Genomic DNA, 20709 nt, shown 5'->3' on the forward strand with positions numbered 1-20709 from the left:
AGGTTAGAGTGCAGTGGCATGATCATGGCTGACTGCAGCATCAACCTCCTGGATTCAGGCAACCCTCCCACCTCAGCCTCCCAAGAAGCTGGGACCACAGGTGTGCACCTCCATGCCTGCTAATATTTTTTATTATTTTTGTAGTGACAACGTCTCCCTATGTGGCCCAGGCTGGTCTTGAATTTCTGGGCTCAAGTGGTCCTTCCACTTCAGCCTCTCAGAGTGCTGGGATTACAGGCATGAGCCACTGTGCCCGGCCTATTAATTTCATATCAGAATTTTCCGATCCAGCAAAGCCTAGGATCTACTGACCAGCTTTAACGAAAACGCTAAGAGACCTCCACTGCTTCTCTCCCCATCTCTAACTGTTAAAGCAAATCCATCTTTCGGGGGCTAGCCCAAAAGCCATTTTTTCCCAGAAGCTTTCCTGATTCTCCCAGAAACAATTTCTCTCTCTCAACTCTGACTCCAGGGGTCAATTGTGGCTTTCCCTTACAGTCTTCATCCATGTAGATAAAGGTGCAGCCTCACACAATCCTAGCAACATGCACAGAGCCTATCAGAGAAAGCACTGGTTGTAGGTTCAGGCTCAGCAACAGGTAGATTACTCATATGGTCCCAGACCTTGCCACTGTGTCCATCCTGATTAGCTCACATTAGCGATCATAATTTTTCTGGCTTAATCAGTACCTAACCCAAGAAGCAGCTATATCAGGAACACCACCTCAGCTGAGACATGGGCAATGTGCGATACACAGCAAAGGACCAACCCACAATAAGGCCTCCTCTCAGCTTCAGCTAAATATGCATTCTGGATGGAGAATACTCACTGACCACACACATAGTCACTCCCTAGAAGGAGGTATAAGCAAGAGTATTCAGGAATCATTGCAAAGAGAATGCAGGCAGACTCGAATCTTCTTGTTGCCTACATAAGGCCAAGCTAAAGGGTTCTTAGAGGCTGCCTGATCAATATTAGAGCTGAAAGTTCTAATATTGTGGCTCACAGTTCCAGAGGCCTGAGAGAGCATGATCATGGGAGCTCCTCCGTCATAAAATTCGCCATTACCAGGATTTTTCAAAGGGGTGCCTTTGCACATGTGCGGGAGGAGAGAGGAGGAGTTAAGGGAAAAACAGTTTGTTCCACATGGACTCTGACTTTACGCAGCAGCAGGCCCCACTCTGGATGTTCCTCAAGATGACCCCTCTCCCTGGGGGTGGGGTCCTGACTTCTTTGGCCTCTCTCAGCGCTGCGAATATGACAGCCAAGGTCATGCTCCTGCAAGCCTGGACCTATTAACACTGCCCAGAGGGGAGCAGCTGAGGAGAGGCCCCAGAACAGGGAAAAGCCGCAGCTTCAGAAACCCACAAGCCAAAAAGAAGGAGGTAGCAGCTACAGGACTTCACTGTTTTTCTTGGCTCGGGTGGCTAGGGGAGATGGCAGATCACAGCAGAGGAGAAAGTAAGAAAGGAAAATGGGGAAAGGAGAGTGGATGGAGAGGAAGGAAGAAAATATAATAGTGATAAATGGGTAAAAGGGAAGAAGGAAAGAAGGAGGAAAGGAGGGTCAAAAAAGGAACACAAATAAGAGGGAATCTTTAGAAAAAATAAAGCAGAGACTCAGAGAGAGAAACAGAGGGAGAAAGAGTAATACAAAGAAGAAGAGAAGCCAAGGAACAGTTAGAAACAAGAACAATAGGAAGAAATAAAGGGGAGAGAGAGCAAAAAAAAAAAAAAAAAAAAGGATAAGACAGAACGTCACTGTCCTTCTTGGCTAGGGTGGAAAGATCAAGGAACAGAAGAGCAAGAAGAAAGCCACCAGGGGAAGTGGAGGTAGGAAGGGCAGGAATAAAGAAGAGCAAGAGACAGAACCAGGAAGATTGAGAGACAAAGAGAGACATGGGGAAGGGGGAGGGAGAGTCCTTGAGATAAGTGATATAGGTGGAATGAAGAAAGGAGAGAAGAAAAAGACAGTCCAAGAGTACCAAAAAGAACCAAAAGAAGAAAGGAAGGGAAAAGAAAGAGAGAAAAGGGCAGAGAGCATGAAATAGGAGGAGGGAATTCAGAATGTGGAGACAAAAGACATGGGAGAAACAGGAAGCTAGAGAAACAGAAGCACAGAGGGAGAATTTGAAAGGGAAAATTTCTTCCCTTAACTTTCTACCTACACACCTGGACATTATCCCCTCCCAAGGGCCCTCTTAGGAGTCAGTTGCCTTGATGAACTAAAGGGGCTTGAAAAAAATGTAGATAACAGGAGTGGGTGTTAAGGAGAAGAAGGAAGCGGAATGGGAATAACAAACAGAAAAAAGAGAAGAGCAAATGAGAAAGGGTTGGGTTAGAAACAGGATGCAGGGGCTTTGTCCACCCATTGTCTAACCGCAATCCTGTCTGAGCCTCAATTTTCTCACCCATTAAATGAAATGCTTACTTTACTAATTTTTTAGGACAATTAAACTCAAGAATGTACATAAAGCACCTGAAATGCCAGACTCTCTTGGTGATTCTTTTTATTTTGTGGGTTGTAGTTCTGATGCCAACAATGAACTAGGTTACAGAGAAACAGGATCTCATTTTACTCACCTTTATATTCCCATCCCCTAACACATACCCTGTTACATAGATGCATCTAATGTGTCAAATGAATTGAACAAAGACAGAGAAGGGAAGATACAGAACTCTTAGAAGCAAAGAAGAAAAGAGAAATAGAGACAAGAGAGATAAAGAAGAAAAGAATTTTTTTTAATGGAGGAAGAGAAATAACATAGAAGAAAAAGAAAAAGGAAGCAAAGAGCTTTGCTATGGTGACAACCAGGCAGCTCAGTACAGAGCTCCCACTCACAGTGAAATCTGTAGTTCTGTGGATCTCACCCTGATGTAAAGCTGCCAGACTGACATTGAAGCCACCTTTGCAAAATTATGACTGAGACCGTGAAAGAGATCTAACTTAATCAACTCCATCTTGCTTCTAACCTCCAAGCTGTCCTTGTTCATTCTTGGGTGTAGGCTGAACTAACTTTGGGAGAAACTTAGTGTATAATTTATAGTTTAAAACGAAAATGATAACAGCTCTTTCCCAAAGCAGATCTCCTTCTTGCCTGGGGACTAGACTGCCTTTGTAGAACTAACATTAGCCACAAGATTAGAAATTATGGTTTGGGAGTCATGCAGCTGGAGGCTACAGGATTCTGACCCTCTCTAAACTGCTCCTAAGGTCAGTGCTTGAGATATTTTGCAGACCCTGCACGTGATGGATCAACTGGCACCACCCAGATCAATAAACTGGCTCATTTGATCTTGTGGCCCCCATCCAGGAACTGACTCAGTGGAAGAAGACAGTTTTGACTGCCTATTATTTCATTCCTGACCAATCAGCACTCCTGGCTCACTGGCTTCCCCTTACCTCCCACGTTGTCCTTAAAAACTCTCCTCCCTGAATGTTCTAGGAGACTGATTTGAGTAACAATAAAAATCCAGTCTCCCACATTGCTGACTCTGTGTGAATTACTCTTTCTCTATTGTAATTCCTTTGTCTTGAGAAATTGGCTCTGTCTAGGCAGCAGGCAAAGTGAACCCCTTGGGTGGTTGCAACATGTCTGCCTGAGACCTGGATCTTCCATAAGATCCAGGGCAGGAGGCAACCCTGAGGAGGGTCACAGGGATGTATGGAGGATTGAAGAGTAGCTCACAACCATCTGTCACCTTTTGGGATGAAATTAAAACAAAACCCTCTGCCCAGCCTGACTTCTTCAAGCTTCATCTCATTTCAGCATCTATTCCCAGGCAGTAAGCTCTGTTTGTCACAGCCACACCATCATCCTGCTGAACACTAGAGAGCTCAGCCCATGGTCACCTTCAGCAGAAAATGAAGTTACGAAGTTAGTGAGGGCTCAGCAACCATCTCACCAAACAGAGAAGTTTGCCCCAAGCTGCAGAAGAACTAGATGGGATTGAATAATGAATGAATGAATCAGCCAAACACTTCCCTTAACTTTCTGCCTACACACCTGGACATTATCCTCTCCCTCTTAGGAGTCAGTTGCCTTGATGAACTAAAAATGGGGATTTGGTATCAGAATCTATACCTTATGTTAGTAGATATCTGGGTAAATAGTGAATTGGCTAAATGAGCTCATTAAAAGCAGTGAACATGAAAAACAGGGGAGAAGTTCGGGCAGAAGAACTTGATAACCCAGTGACATCAGATGGGAAGGGACCATTCTGAGTATAACATGCTGTTTATCATGTGTCCTGGGAACAGGGTTGGGGTGGAAACTAGAATGAAAATTAAAGAATGATTTTGCTAGATACCATGTTGAACCCTGAGGCACAACATCATGGTCATGGTGCCCAGTAGCCAAATACAACACCCAAAAGAGAGGGATGTTCTTTCCCATAGAATGCTGAGGAGTTCTGTCATATGACAGCACCACTGCATCATGGTCACCCATCCCAGTGGGAGTTGTAGCACCCAGGAGACCAGCAGCAATGCCCAGTAAGGCAAGGCGCTATCCAATGGGAAATGGTAGCTCCTGAGAACTACCACCAACAGCCAAAAAAGGATTTTTGCAAAGGAGCAATCTCTTCAGGACAGGCAGATTGCAGGGCTTTGCTTCCAATATCACCAGGTAAAGTGTCTCTGTGGAGTTTCATTTCAGGTGTTCCTAGAAGGTAGGAAACATTGAAGTCCATTGTTGGGCAAAGACTCAGGGTACATCAAGTGTGTTTCTAATAACAGGAAAATTTTAGGTGGCTCACGAATGAGATGGAATCATTCATCTCATCATGTAACTCATCTACTCATCATGTAAGGCAACAAAAGTTGTGACAATATGCATCCCACAGGGAACAGGGAACCCGGGAAAAAGACATGCTTTTCCTAGGCTATAAGATAATACCACTTATCTGACTAGAAGTGCTCATGGCTAGGACAAAGGCCAGAGAAAAGTCACCATACTAGATATTCAACAGGAAATGTGCAGTAAGACAAATATCTACTACTATAGTTTATATATTTGTGTCCCCTACTCACCCCCAAAATTATGCTGAAACCTAATCCTCACTATAAGGATACAAGATTGGGCTTTTAGGAGGTGATTAGGTCATGAGGGTAGAGTCCTTATAAGTGGGATTAGAGCTGTTATAAAAGAGACTCCAGAGAGCTCATTTGCCCCTCCACCATTTGAGGATGCAGCAAGAAGATGCTATCTATGAACAAGGAAGTGAGCTCTTGCCAGACACCAAATTTGCTGGTGCCTTGACCTTGGACTTCCAGCCTACAGAACTGTGGGGAATAAATTTTTGTTTTTTATAAGCCACCCTGTCCGTATTAGTCCGTTGTTGCATTGATGTTAGGAACTACCTGAGACTGAGTACCGTATGAAGAAAAGAGGTTTAACTGACTTACAGTTCCACAGGCTGTACAGGAAGCATGGCTGGGGAAGACTCAGGAAACTTACAATCATGGCAGAAGGTGAAGGGAAAACAGGCACAACTTCACGTAGCAGAACAGGAGAGAGAGAAAGTGAAGGAAGAAGTGCTACACGCTTTGAAACAACCAGATCTTGTGAGAACTTGTTATCTCAAGAACAGGAATGGGGAAGTCTGCCCCTGTGGTCCAATCACCTCCTACCAGGCTCTTCCGCCAACATTGAGGATTACAATTCAACATGAGATTTGAGTGGGGACACAGACTCCCCATCTCTAACTGTTAAAGCAAATCCATCTTTCGGGGGCTTGCTATAAACATGCATGTGCAAGTATCTTTTTCGTATAATGACTTCTTTTCCTCTGGATAGATACCCAGTAGTGGGATTGCTGGATCAAACTGTAGCTCTACTTTCAGTTCTTTAAGGAATCTCCACACTGTTTTCCACAGTGGCTCTACTAGTTTACATTCCCACCAGCAGTGTAGAAGTGTTCACTGTTCACTGTATCCATGCCAACATCTACTGTTTTTTGATTTTTTGATTAGGGCCATTCTTGCAGTAGTAAAGTGGTATCACATTGTGGTTTTGATTTGCATTTCCCTGATCATTAGTGATATTGAGCATTTTTTCATATGTTTGTTGGACATTTGTATATCTTCTTTTGAGAATTCACTGTTCATGTCCTTAGCCCACTTTTTGGTGGGATTGTTTGTTTTTATCTTACTGATTTGTTTGAGTTCATTGTAGATTCTGGATATTAGTCCTTTGTCAGATGTATAGATTGTGAAGATTTTCTCCCACTCTGTGGGTTGTCTGCTTACTCCGCTGACTGTTCCTTTTGCCATGCAAAAGTTCTTTTGTTTAATTGGGTCCCAGCTATTTATCTTTGTTTTTATTGCATTTGCTTTTGGGTTCTTGGTCAGGAAATCCTTGCCTAAGCCAATGTCTGGAAGGGTTTTTCCAATGTTACCTTCTAGAACTTTTATACTTTCAGGTCTTAGGTTTAAGTCCTTAATTTATCTTGAGTTGATTTTTGTATAAGGTGAGAGATGAGGATCCAGTTTCATTCTCCTACATGCGGCTAGCCAATTATCCCAGCATCATTTGTTGAAAAGGGTGTCCTTTCCCCACTTTATATTTTTGTTTGCTTTGTTGAAGATCAGTTGGTTTGCTGAAAGTATTTGGGTTTATTTCTGGGTTCTCTATTCTGCTTCATTGGTCTATGTGCCTAGTTTTATACCAGTCCATGCTATTTTGGTGACTATGGCCTTGTAGTATAGTTTGAAATCAGGTAATGTGATGCTTCCAGATTTGCTCTTTTTGCTTAGTCTTGTTTTGGCTATGCGATCTCTTTTTTGGTTCCATATGAATTTTAGAATTGTTTTTTCTAATTCTGTGAAGAATGATGGTGGTATTTTGATGGTGAGTGCATTGAATTTGTAGATTGCTTTTGCCAGTATGGTCATTTTCACAATATTGATTCTACTCATCCATGAGCATGGGATATGTTTCCATTTGTTTGTGTCCTGTATGATTTCTTTCAGCAGTGTTTCCTAGTTTTCCTTGTAGAGGTCTTTCAACTCCTTCGTTAGGTATATTCCTAAGTATTTTTTTTTTTATAGCTATTGTAAAAGTGGTTGAGTTCTTGATTTGATTCTCTGCTTGGTCGCTGTTGGTGCATAGAAGAGCTACTGATTTGTGTATGTTAATCTTGTATCCAGAAACTGCTGAATTCATTTATCAGTTCTAGGAGCTTTCTGGAGGAGTACTTAGGGTTCTTAAGGTAAGCCATCATATCATCAGCAAAAAATGACAGTTTGACTTTCTCTTTACTGATTTGGGTGCCTTTTATTTCTTTCTCTCATCTGATTGCTCTGGCTAGCACTTCCAGTACTATGTTGAAGAGGAGTGGTAAGAGTGGACATTCTTGTCTTGTTCCAGTTCTCAGAAGGAATGCTTTCAACTTTTCCCCATTCAGTATTATGTTTTCTGTGGTTTTGTCATAGATGGCTTTTGTTACATTAAGGTATGTCCCTTGTATGTCGATTTTGCTGAGAGTTTTAATCATAAAGGATGCTGGATTTTGTCAAATGCTTTTTCTACATCTATTGAGATAATCACGTGATTTTTGTTTTTCATTCTCTTTATGTTTTGTATCACATTTATTGACTTGCATAGGTTAAACTATCCCTGCATCCCTGGTGTGAAACACACTTGATCATGGTGGGTTATCATTTTGATATGTTGTTTGCTTTGCTTAGCTAGTATTTTGTTAAGGATTTTAGCATCTATGTTCATCAAGGATATTGGTCTGCAGTTTTCTTTTTTGGTTATATTCTTTCCAGGTTTGGGTATTAGGGGTAATGCTGGATTCATAGAATGAACTAGGGAGGGTTCCTTCTTTCTCTCTCTCCTGGAATAGTTCAAAAGGAGTGGTACCAATTCTTTGAATGTCTGGTATGATTCTACTGTGAATCCATCTGCTTCTGAACTTTTTTTGTTGGTAATATTTAAGTTACCATTTCAGTCTCACTGCTTGTTACTGGCCTGTTCTAGGCATTTAATTCTTCCTGATTTAAGCTAGGAGGGCTGTATTTTTCTAGAATTTATCCATCTGTTCTAGGTTTTCTAGTTCATGTGCATAAAGGTGTTCATAGTAGCCTTGAATGATCTTTTGTATTTCAGTGGTGTCAGTTGTAATATCTTCTTGTTTCCTTTCTTAATGAGGTTATTTAGATTTTCTCTCTTCTTTACTTGGTTAACCTTGCTAGTGGTCTATCAGTTTTATCTATGTTTTCAAAGAACCAGCTTTTTGTTTCATTTATCTTTTGTATTTTGTTTTGTTTCAATTTCATTTAGTTTTGCTCTGATCTTGGTTATTTTCTTTCTTCTGCTGGGTTTGGGTTTGGTTTGTTCTTGTTTCTCTAGTTCCTTGAGGTGTGACTTTAGATTGTTTGTGCCCTTTCAGACTTTTTGGTGCAGGCTTTTAGGGCTGTGAACTTTCCTCTTAACACCTCCTTTGCTGTAGCTTAGAGGTTTTGATAGGTTGTGTCATTATTGTCATTCAGATCAAAGAATTTTTTAATTTCCATCTTGATTTCGTTTTTGACCCAATTCTCATTCGAACAGGTTATTTACTTTCCATGTATTTGCAAGGTGTTGAAGGTGCCTATTGGAGTTGATTTCAAGTTTTATTCCACTGTGGTGTGAGAGAGCGCTTGATATAATTTCAATTTTCTTAAATTTATTGAGGCTCATTTTATGACCTATTATATGGTCTATCTTGGAGAAAGTTCCATGAGCTGTTAAATAGAACGTGCATTCTGTGGTTGTTCTGTATATATCTGTTAAGTCCATTTGTTCCAAGGCATAGTTTAAATCCATTGTTTCTTTGTTGACTTTCTGTCTTGATGACCTGTCTAGTGCTGTCAGTGGAGTATTAAAGTACCCCACTATTACTGTATTGCTCTCTATCTCATTTTTTAGGTCTAATAGTAACTGTTTTATAAATTTGGGAGCTCCAATATTTGTTAGGTGCATATATGTTTAGGATTGTGATATTTTCCTGCTGGACAAGGCCTTTTATCATTATATAATGTCCCTCTTTATCTCTTTTAATCACTGTAGCTTTAAAGTTTATTTCATGTGATATGAGAATAGCTACCCCTGCTCACTTTTGGTGTCCATAAGCATGAAATGCCTTCTTCCACCCCTTTACTTTAAGTGTATGTGAGTCCTTATGTGTTAGGTGAGTCTCCTGAAGGCAGTAGATAGTTGGTTCGTGAGTTCTTATCCACTCTGCATTTCTGTATCTTTTAAGTGGAGCACTTAGGCCATTTACATTAAATGTTAGTATTGAAATGTGAGGTACCATTGTTTTCAATGTGCTCTTTATTGCTTGTGTACTTTGGGGTTTTTTGTTTTTTGTTTTTGCTTTTTAACTTGTATTTTTGTTTTATAGGTCCTGTGTGATTTATGCTTTGAAGATGTTCTGTTTTGATTGTGTTTCCAGAATTTGTTTCAAGATTTAGAGCTCCTTCTAGCAGTTCTTGTAATGGTGGCTTGGTAATGGCAAATTCTCTCAGCATTTGTCTGAAAAAGATTGTGTCTTTCCTTCATATATGATGCTTAGTTTCACTGAATACAAAATTCTTGGCTGATAATTGTTTTGTTTGAGGAGGCTGAAGATAGGTCCCCAATCCCTTCTAGCCTGTAGGGTTTCTGTGGAGAAATCTTCTGTTAATCTGATAGGTTTTCCTTTATAGGTTACCTGCTTCTTCTGTCTTGCAGCTCTTAAGATTCTTTCCTTCGTCTTAACTTTGGATAACCTGATGACAATGCGCCTAGGCAAAAATTTTTTTGCAATGAATTTCCCAGGTGTTCTTTGTGCTTCTTGTACTTGAATGCCTAAGTCTCTCACAAGGCCAGGAAAGTTTTCCTCAATTATTCCCCCAAATATGTTTTCCAGGCTTTTAGAATTCTCTTCTTCCTCAGGAGCACTGATCATTCTTAGGTTTGGTCATTTAATATAACCCCAGATTTCTTGGAGGCTTTGTTCACATTTTCTTATTATTTTTTTTTCTTTGTCTTTGTTGGATTGGGACCTTGTCTTCAAGCTCTGAATTTCTTTCTTCTATTTGTTCAGTTCTATTGCTCAGACTTTCCAGAGCATTTTGCATGTGTATCCAAAGTTTCCTGAATTTTTTATTGTTTTTTATTTAAGCTATTTATTTTCTTGAATATTTCTCCCTTCATTTCTTGTATCGTTTTTTGGATTTCCTTGCATTGGGCTTCGCCTTTCTCTGGTCCTTCCCTGATTAGCTTAATAACTAACCTCCTGAATTCTTTTTCAGGTAAATCAGGGATTTCTTCTTGGTTTGGATCCATTGCTGATGAAGTAGTGTGATTTTAGGGGGGTGTTGAAGAGCCTTGTTTTGTCATATTACCTGGGTTGGTTTTCCGGTTCCTTCTCATTTGGTTAGACTCTGTCAGAGGGAAGGTCTAGGGCTGAAGCCTGTTGTTCAGTTTCTTTTGTCCCACAGGGTGTTTCAGGTTTCCTTGACTCTCCCACTTTTCCTATGGATGTGGCTTCCTGTGAGCCAAACTGCGGTGATACTTGTCTCTCTTCTGGGTCTAGCCACTCAGCAAGTCTACCCAGCTCCAGGCTGATGCAGGGAGTTGTCTGCACAGAGTCCTGTGATTTGAACCATCTATGGTTCTCTCAGCCATGGATACCAGCTCCTGTTCCACTGGAGGTGGCCGATGGTGCAATGGACTCCATGAGGGTCTTCAGCTTTGGTGGTTTAATGCTCTATTTTTGTGCTGGTTGGCCTCCTGCCAGGAAGTGGCACTTTCCAGAAAGCATTAGTTATAGTAGTGTGGAGAGGGACTGGCAGTGGGCAGGACCCTAGAACTCTCAAGGTTATATGCCCTTTGTCTTCTGCTACCCCAGTGGGTAGGGAAGGGCCATCAGGTGGGGGTGGGGCTAGACGTGTCTGAGCTCAGACTCTCCTTGGGCGGGTCTTGCTGAAGCTGCTATGGGGAATTGAGGTAAGATTCCCAGGTCATTGGAGTTGTGTACCTAGGAGGATTATGGCTGCCTCTGCTGAGTCATGCAGGTTGTCTGGGAAGTGGAGGAAAGCTGGCAGTCACAGGCCTCACCACGCTGTCGTGCAAACCAAAGGGCCAGTCTCACTCCTGCCGTGCTCCCCTCAACAGCCCTGAGTCTGTTTCCAGGTGGAGGACCAGATGTGCTTGAAAACTTGCCTGAGGCTATCGTCTCCCAGCTGTGAAAGAAAAGGGCTTCAGTTCTTCCTGGACCTGTGAAGTCTGCATTACAGATTCCTGCCCTCCCCTGAGTTCTGGCCAGGAGGCTTCTCACCCTGTTCAAGTTGTTATAAAGTTCAGCTACAGAATTCCTTCTTCCTGTGGAGTTTTACTCCCTGCTCCTCTGGCCACCCTCCCTATGGCTCCCTGTGGCGCCGGCAGGAATGGGCTGCTTGGGGGCCCAGCAAGCTCCTGGGACCTTTCTGCTGCTTCCCCTACTGCTGTGTTTCGCTCGGCTCTCTAACTTGACTCAGCTCCAGGTAAAGCTGGAAACTTCTCTTGCAGACAGATCTTCAGCTTCTCCAGTGGGGGTGTGTGTTTGGGAGAAGAGGGTCTCCCTTTCCCTCTTCCGCAGTTGGGGCACTCACAGTATTTGGGGTGTCTCCCAGGTCCCACAGGAGCAGTTCGCTTTCTTCCAAGGGTCTGTAGGTCCTCTCGGGATTGCCATTTCTTTCTTGCAGTCGATCTGGAGCTAAAATTCACAATGCAAACCTCTGCATGCTGCTCTGTCCAGAGCTTCAATCTAGTCCTGCCTCCCGTCCGCCATGATCCCCTCTACCTCTCACCTGGAAATTTCGATTTCACAATTTTTAAATAATATTGGATAAAATGGAAATTTATCAGAACCTGTGGGATATAACTATAGCAGTGTTCAGAGGAAATTGTATAGCCTAAATTCTTACATTTATAAACAAAACTAAAATAATTGAAGTATCCAATATTAGAATTTAGAAAAAGAGCAATAAAAATAAATAGAAGGAAAGTAGAGGGATGGCATTAATAAAGAAAAAGGCAGATATTGAATAAATCCAAAATTTTTTTAAAAGTCAGAATTTTTTTTTTTTTGAGACAGAGTATTGCTCTGTTGCCCAGACTGAAGTTCAGTGGTGCAATCTTGGCTCACTGAAACCTCCGCCTCCCAGTTTCAAGTGATTCTCCTGCTTCAGCCTCTGAGTAGCTGGGCTTACAGGTGCCTGCCACTAGGCCCAGCTGATTTTTGTATTTTTAGTAGAGATGGGGTTTCACCCTGTTGGTCAGGCTGGTCTCAAACTCCTGACCTCAGGTGATCCGCCCACCTCAGCCTCCCAAATTGCTGGGATTACAGGCCTGAACCACTGCACCCGGCCAAAAGTCAGAATATTTTTAAAGGGTCCAAAAGTTGGTTCTTTGCTGGGCAGTGTTCAAAGCAATAAATCTGCTGTTTTTCTAATTTTTAAAGAAAAAATTTAATTATACAAAATGAGATATAATAAAGGAAATAATTACAAGTAGAGATTAACTTAACAAAATGATAATACTTTACTAAACCCTGTGCTACTAAATTTGAATACCTGGATATAATATATATGTTCTAATAAAACAATTTTATTAAAATATAACTTCTCAAAATTGGTCTGAATAGATCAGTTACTGAAAACTTATTTAAAACTTTTTAAAGACTTGTCTTCTCCAAATTACTATGTCAAGACAGTTTCACCTGGGACTCTTTTTCTACAGGGTCTCACTATGTTACCCAGGCTGGAGTGCAGTGGCATGGCATCCCCACTCACTGCAGCCTCTGACCCCCCAGGCTCAGGTGATCCTCCCACCTCAGCCTCCCAAGTAGCTGGGACTACAGGTGTGTGCCACCACACCTGGCTAATTTTTGTATTTTTTATAGAGACGAAGTTTTGCCGTGTTGCCTAGACTGGTCTCAAACTCCTGGGCTCAAGCGATCTACCTGCCTGGGCCTCCCAAAGTGCTAGGATTACAGTCATGAGCCACTATGCCCAGCTGGGACTATTTCTAAGCCTATAAAAAACAGATAATCCTGGCAGGGTGCTGTAGCTCACTGTTATCCCAGCACTTTGGGAGGCCCAGGAAGGCAGATCACTTGAGTTCAAGATCAGCCTGGCCAACATGGCAAAACTCTGTCTCTACTAAAAATAAAAAAATTAGCCAGATGTGGTGGGCATGCCTGTGGTGCCAGCTACTCGGGAGGCTGAGGGAGAACTGCTTAAACCTGGAGGCAGAGGTTACAGTGAGCCGACATGGCGCTGTGTCTCAGCCTGGGTGACAGAGCAACACTCTGTCTCAAAAACAAAAAACAAAAAAGACAGGTAGTCTCAATGCTATTTAGACTGTTCAAGAGCAGGTGTCACAAATCCCCAGGCCACCAACCAGTACCCATCAGGGCCTGTTAGGAACTGGACTGCACAGCAGGAGGTGAGTGGTGGGTGAGCAAGCATTAAGGCCAGAGCTCTGCCTCCTGTCAGATCAGTGGCAGCATTAGATTCCCATAGGAGCACAAACCCTAATGTGAACTGTCCATGCGAGGGATCTACGTTGCCTGCTCCTTATGATAATCTAATGACTGGTGATCTGAGGTGGAACAGTTTCATCCTGAAACCCTCCCCCCATCCCCCAGCCTGTCCCCAGTCTGTAGAAAATTTGTCTTCCATGAAACCAGACCATGCCACAAAGTTGGGGACTGCTGCTTTAGAGCATAAAAAAACAGAGTTTCTATTTCGAAACTACTTCTCCCAAGAAAAGGTTCTATAGAGAAAAAAATATACAGGAAATAGACATAAAATTCTAAAGAAAATATTAGCAAACAAAGAAGTATATTCAAAATCAATACCAAATGACCAAACATGGTTTATTCTAGGAATAAAAGACTGGTTCAGTATCAGGAAATCTGTTCATATAAATTACTATATTAAATACTGATAGATAAGTATCATCTTAATTATCATTTCCTTAGATACTAAAAAGCCATTAAATAAAATTCAATACTTGTTCTGGATAAAAATCTTGAACTATAAAATATATATATTTTAACTGTAAAATGATATATGTTTAATATGATAAAATATTTTTTCTCAATCCTCAAACCAGCATTTATATTAAATAAGGGTAGATTAGAAGCATCCTCATTAAAGTCAAGAATAAGACAGATATGTGTATTTCATAGTACTGGATAACATTTCATCTTACCAGCTGCACAAAAGCATATCAGGGTAACAATGGAAAAAATATAAGTTAAACATCTTCTTATTCCATGTGTAATTATGTTTTTAAAAGAACCAATGACAGAGTAAAATGTATCCAAAAATAAAATGCAATCAAACGAATTTTTATTGCTATGCATTAAAGCATCCTGTATGATAATACATGATAATGAAGCTTTGCTGTTCACCTCTTTAAGGTTTTAAGGGATTAAAAGATGTTAGAAATCTAATTGGTGCTGGAGCACTTGCATATCTGCAGGTGATATGATTTGACTCTGTGTCCCCACCAAATCTCATCTTGAATTGTAATCCCCATGTGTCAAGGGAGGGACCTGGTGGGAGGTAATTGAATCATGGGCAGTTTCCCCCATGCTGTTCTTGTGGCAGTGAGACAGTTCTCTCAAGATCTGATTGTTTGATAAGTGTCTGGCAATTTCCCCTGCATGTGCACTCCTTCTTTCTTTCTTTCCTTCTTTTTCTTTCTTTCTTTTTCTCTTTCTTTCTTTCTCTCTTTCTTTCTTTCTTTCTTTTTCTTTCTCTTTCTTTCTCTTTCTTTCTCTTTCTTTCTTTCTTTCTTTCTTTCTTTCTTTCTTTCTTTCGCGCTCTCTCTCTCTCTCGCCTGCTGCCATGCAAGACAAGTCTTGCTTCCCCTTCACCTTCCACCATGATTGTAAGATTCCTGAGGCCTCCCCAGCCATGCAGAATTGTGAGTCAATTAAACCTCCTTTCTTTACAAATTACCTAGTCTCAGGTAGTATATTTATAGCAGTGTGAGAAAGAACTAATACAGAGAATTGGTACCAGGAGTGGGGCACTGCTATAAGGATAACCTGAAAATGTGGAAGCAGCTTTGGAACTGGGTAACAGGCAGAGGTTAGAAGAGTTTGGAGGTCTCAGAAGACGACAGGGAAAGGAGGGAAAGTTTGGAACTTCCTAAAGACTTGTTGAATGGTTTTAACCAAAATGCTGGTCGTGTTATGGACAATGAAGTCCAGGCTGAGGTGGTCTCAGATGGAGATGAGGAACTTTTTGGGAGCTGGAGCAAATGTTACTGTTGCTATGCTTTAGCAAAGACACTGGTGACATTTTGCTCCCGCCCTAGAGATCTGTTGAACTTTGAACTTGAGAGTGATAATTTAGGGTATCTGACAGAGGAAATTTCTAAGCAGCAAAGCCTTCAAGAGATCATCTGGCTTTTCCTGAAAGCATACTGTTATATGTGTTCACAAAAAGATGATTTGAAATTGGAACTTATGATTAAAAGGGAAGAAGAGCATAAAAGTTTGGAAAATTTGCAGCCTGACCATGAGGTAGAAAAGAAAAACCCATTTTCTGGGAACAAATTCAAGCCAGCTGCAGAAATTTGCATAAGTAACAATGAGCTGTCATAGCCAAGACAGTGGGGCAAATATCTCATTTCCATGTCAGAGATCTTCAAGGCATTCTCTCCCATCACAAGCCCAGAGGCTAAAGAGAGAAAAATCATTTTGTGGGCCAAGCTCAGGACCCTGCTGCTCTGAAATCTCACAACTTAGTGTCCTGTGTCCCAGCCACTCCAGCTCCAGACCTGACTAAAAGGGACCAACGTACAGTTTGGGCCATGTTTCAGAGGGTGCAGGCCCCAAGCCCTGGCAGCTTTCATGTGGTGTTGGGCCGTGGGTGCACAGAAGACAAGAGTTGAGGCTTGGCAGCCTTTGCCTAGATTTCAGAGGATATATGGAAACACCTGCATGTCCAGTCAGAAGCCTGCTGCAGGGGCGGAACCCTCATGGAGAAAGTCTACTAGGGCAATGCAGAGGGGAAATGTGGGGTTGGAGCCCCCACACAGAGTCCCCACTGGTGCACTGCCTAGTGCAGCTGTGAGAAGAGGGCCACCATCCTCAGACCCCAGAATGGTAGATCCATCCACAGCTTGCACCTTGTGCCTGGAATAGCTGCAGACACTTAACACCAGCCCATGAAAGCAGCCATGGGAGCTGTATCCTGCAGTGTCACAGAGGTGGAACTGCCAAAGGCCTCTAGAGCCTACATTTTGCATCAGCATGACCCGGATGTGAAGCATGGAGTTAAAGGAGATCATTTTGAAGTTTTAAGATTTAATGACTGCCCTTTTTGGATTTTGGACTTGCATGGGGCCTGTTTTAGACAATTTCTCCCATTTGGAACGGGAACATTTAGCCAATACCTGTACCCCCATTGTATCTTGGAAGTACTGACTTGCTTTTGATTTTACAGGTTCATTGGTGGAAGGGAGTTGCCTTGTCTCAGATGAGACTTGGGACTTGGGCTTTTGAGTTAATGCTGGGATGAGTTAAGAATTTGGGGGACTGTTGGGAAGGCATGACTGGTTTTGAAATATGAAAAGCACATGAGATTTGGGAGGGGCCGGGGTGGAATGATATGGTTTGGGTACGTGTCCCTACCCAAATCTCATCTTGAATTGTAATCCCCACATGTTGAGGGAGGGACCTGGTGGGAGGTGATTGGATCATGGCAGGAGTTTCCTCTATGCTGTTCTCATGATAGTGAGTGATTTCTCATGGGCTGGTTTCTCCCGTGCTATTCTCGTGATATGAGTGTTTTCACGTGAGATCTGCTTGTTTGATAAGTCTGGCAGTTTCTCTCTCTGTCGCCTGTCTACACCTTGTGAAGAAGGTACTTGCTTCCCCTTTGCCCTCTGCTGTGATTGTAACTTTCCTGAGGCCTCCTCAGCCACATGGAACTGTGAGTCAGTTAAACCTCCTTTCTTTATAAATTACCCAGTCTCAGGTAGTATCTTTATAGCAGTGTGAGAATGGACTAATACAGCAGGCAGAAAAGAACTCACACCTTATACACAAATTAATTAAAAATGGATCACAGACTTAAATGTAAAATGTCAAACTATAATACTTTTAGAAAAAAAATAAGAGAAAATCTTTAAGATCTAGGGCTAGGCAAAGAGTCTTAACACTGAAAACATCACTCGTAAGAGAAGATTTGATAAATGTAACTTCACCTGTTAAAAACTTTTGCTCTGTGACAGACCCTGTTAAGAGAATGAAAAGGCAAGCTACAGAATGGGAGAAAATATTGGTAAAACACGTATCTGAGAAAGGCCTAGCATTTTGAATATAAAAAGAGCTCTCAAAATTCAGTAGTAAAAAGAAACAAACATGGTAATGAAAAGAGATTTTACTGAAGAGGATACACAAGATTGTAAATTGGCAAATGAAAAAAGATGTTCTATATCATTAGCCATTAGGGAAATGCAAATTAAAACTACAATGAGATATTGATATATACCTACCAAGGTTACTAAACCAAAGAAGTGACAACATCAAATTCCGGTGAGGATGCAAAGAATCACTCTTATTTTACTAGTGGGAAAAAAAAATGATATGGCCACTCAGGAAAACAGGTTGTCAGATTCTAAAAATTTAGCATGCAACTACCATATGGCTTAGGAATTGTACTTCTGGGCATTTGTCTCAAAGAAATAAAGACTCATGTTCACACAAAAACCTAGACACAAATTTTATAGCAACTTTATTCATAATTAGCCCAGATGTCCTTCAACTGATAATGGTTAAACACACTGTCGATATTATGGAGCATTACTCAGCAATAAAAAGACACAAACTACTGATACAGGCAATAAACTGGATGAATCTCCAGAGAATTATGCTGAGCAAAAAAAAAAAAAAAAAAAAAAAAAAAAAAAAAAAAAAAAAAATGCCAATCCCAAAAGGTTGCATGCTATAGTTCTCCTTTATATTGCAATCTTGAAAGGACAAGGTTCTAAAAATGGAGAACTAATGGCATATAGGAGGGGTGGAAGCAGGTGGAAAGTTGGTGTGCCTATTAAAGAGCACCGTGAGGGATTCTTAGGGTGATGGAAGTGTTCTGTATCTTGACTGCAACAATGCCAGTATCCTGGTAGTAATATTATTGTAGAGTTTTGCAAGGTTTTACCTTTTGGAGAAACTGGGCAAAGGGCACAGAGAATCTCTGAACTATTTTTCTTTCTTTCTTTTTTCAGAGACAGGGTCTCACTCTGCCAACCAAGCTGGAGTGCAGTGATGTGATCGTAGCTCACTGCTGCCTCGAATTCCTGGACTCAAGTCATCCTCCCGCCTCAGCCTCCCAAGTAGCTGGATTACAGCTGCACACCACCATGCCCAGTTAACTTTTAATTTTTTGTGGACACAGGATCTTGCTGTATTACCCAGACTGGTCTTAAACTCCTGGGCTCAAGTGATCCTCCCACCTTGGCCTCCCAAAACACTGGGATTATAAGCATAAGTCACCACACTCAGCCCCTATACTACTTCTTAGAACTGCAGGTAAATCTGCAATTATCTTGAAATGAAAAGTGTAAGTTTAAAAGGCTGATTGCTATACTTTGGACATTTGTCCCCCAAACCTCATATTGAAATTTGATCCCTAATGTTGGAGGTGGGGCCTAATAGGAAACGTTTGGGTCCTGAGGTTTAAGGTGGATCCCTTGTGAATACATTAATGCCCTCTCTGGACGATGGTGACCGCTCACTCTTAGTTCTTTCACGATATGGTTTGGCTGTGTCCCAACTCAAATCTCATCTTGAATTGTATTTCTCATAATCCCCACATGTTGCAGGCGGGACCCAGTGGGAGGTAATTTAATCATGGGGCAGTTACCCTAATGCTGTTCTTGTTATAGTGAGTGATTCTCATGAGGTCTGATGGTTTTATATGGGGCTTTTCCCCCTTTTGCTCAGAACTTCTCCTTGCTGCCACCATGTGAAGAAGGACATGTTTGCTCCTTCTTCTGCCATGATTGTAAGTTTCCTGAGGCCTCTCTAGCCATGCAGAACTGTGAGTTGATTAAACTGCTTTCCCTTACAAATTATCCAGTCTCCGGTATATCTTTATTATCAGTGTAAAAATGGACTAATACACCTTGAGAGCTGGTATTTCAAAAGAGCCTCCCTCTCCACTCTCTCTTGCCTCCTCTTTTGCCATGTGATCTCTGCACAAGCTGCTCTTTACCATGAGTGGAAGCAGTTTGAGGCCCTCACCACATGCAGATGTGGGCGCCATGCTTCTTATACAGCCTGCAGATCACGAGCCAAATAAATCTTTATAAATTATCCAGCCTCAACCGTTCCTTTATAGCAACGCAAATAGACAAAAACGGTGATAGAGAAGGAGTTTTTTGTTGTTGTTGTCCTCAAAATTACTGACAAGGAATACAATGGGGTGTTAAGATTTTACACACACATTATTTCATGATGATAAATTTTAAAATCATATCCCAATGTCATTATTTGAGCCTCAGCTGTAGTTGGGTAGTATAGTATCAAGCTTTTGGCAACTGGTTGCATTGTTCACCAACGCTAAGTCACCAAGCTTAAAACATCACAACAATGAATTTAATCAGTGAACAATGAAATGTTATCAAGTCCATTCACAAAATTAAAAGCAGGACCGGCATAGTGGCTCACCCCATAATCCCAACACTTTGGGAGGCTGAGGCAAGTAGATCACCAGAAGTAGGGAGTTTGAGACCAACCTGGCCAATGTGGTGAAACCCCTTATCTACTAAAATTACAAAAATTAGCCAGGCATGTTGGCATGCACCTGTAATCCCAGCTACTTGGGAAGCTAAGGCATGAGAATTACTTGAACCTGGGAGGCAGAGGTTGCACTGAGATCGCACCACTGCACTCCAGCCTGGGCGACAGAAACTCCTTCTCAAAGAAAAACAAACAAAAAAACTATAAAGAATCTCCTGAGTATTTTTAAATCTTACATTAACAACAAATAAGAGTTTGAATGTCTTATCCTGCATATGGAAATCAAGTCTTTGAAGAAAAAAATTTTTTTTTGTTTTTTTTTGGAGAGAGTCTCACTCTGTCACTAGGCTGGAGTGCAGTGGCGTGATCTCCACTCACTGCAACCTCCGCCTCCCGGGTACGAGTGGTTTTCCTGCCTCAGCCTCCCGAGTACCTGGGACTACAGGCGCGTGCCACCACGTTTGACTAATTTTTGTATTTTTAGTAGAAACGGGGTTTCACCATGTTGGCCAAGATAGTCTCAATCTCCTGACCTCATGATCTGTCCGCCTCGGCCCCCCAAGGTGCTGGGATTACAGGTGTGAGCCACTGCACCCAGCCAGAAAAACATTTTAAAATACTTTGTACACTATTTGAAATGACTATGGAATGCTTTGTTTCAATCAATTTTAAAAAATGGGAAATTGCCTTATCTTTTAGATACATTTAAAATGTCAAAGTCCTCCTTAAACTTCAAGAAAATAAAATCAATCTCCTTAAAACGAACCAATTATGATGAATTTGTCAAAATATTTATATTGTGTTAACCTAATTTACCAAGACGTTTCAAATTTACATCTCTGCATCAGTTAAAGACAGATTTACAAATATACTGATTTTCTTCAAATACAGTGTTTGAAATTACGATGATTAGATTTAAAGATATGT

At 41.5% G+C, this 20709-nt stretch overlaps 1 protein-coding gene across 2 annotated transcripts in view; it reads right to left on the reverse strand.

Annotated features, from left to right (window-relative positions):
- RTP1 (receptor transporter protein 1) overlaps window positions 1–20709 on the reverse strand; it is a 139349-nt gene that overhangs the window by 117564 nt on the left and 1076 nt on the right. The window lies entirely within an intron of this gene.

This window comes from Macaca fascicularis, chromosome 2 (assembly GCF_037993035.2).
Source record: "Macaca fascicularis isolate 582-1 chromosome 2, T2T-MFA8v1.1".
NCBI classification, from domain to species: Eukaryota; Metazoa; Chordata; class Mammalia; order Primates; family Cercopithecidae; genus Macaca; species Macaca fascicularis.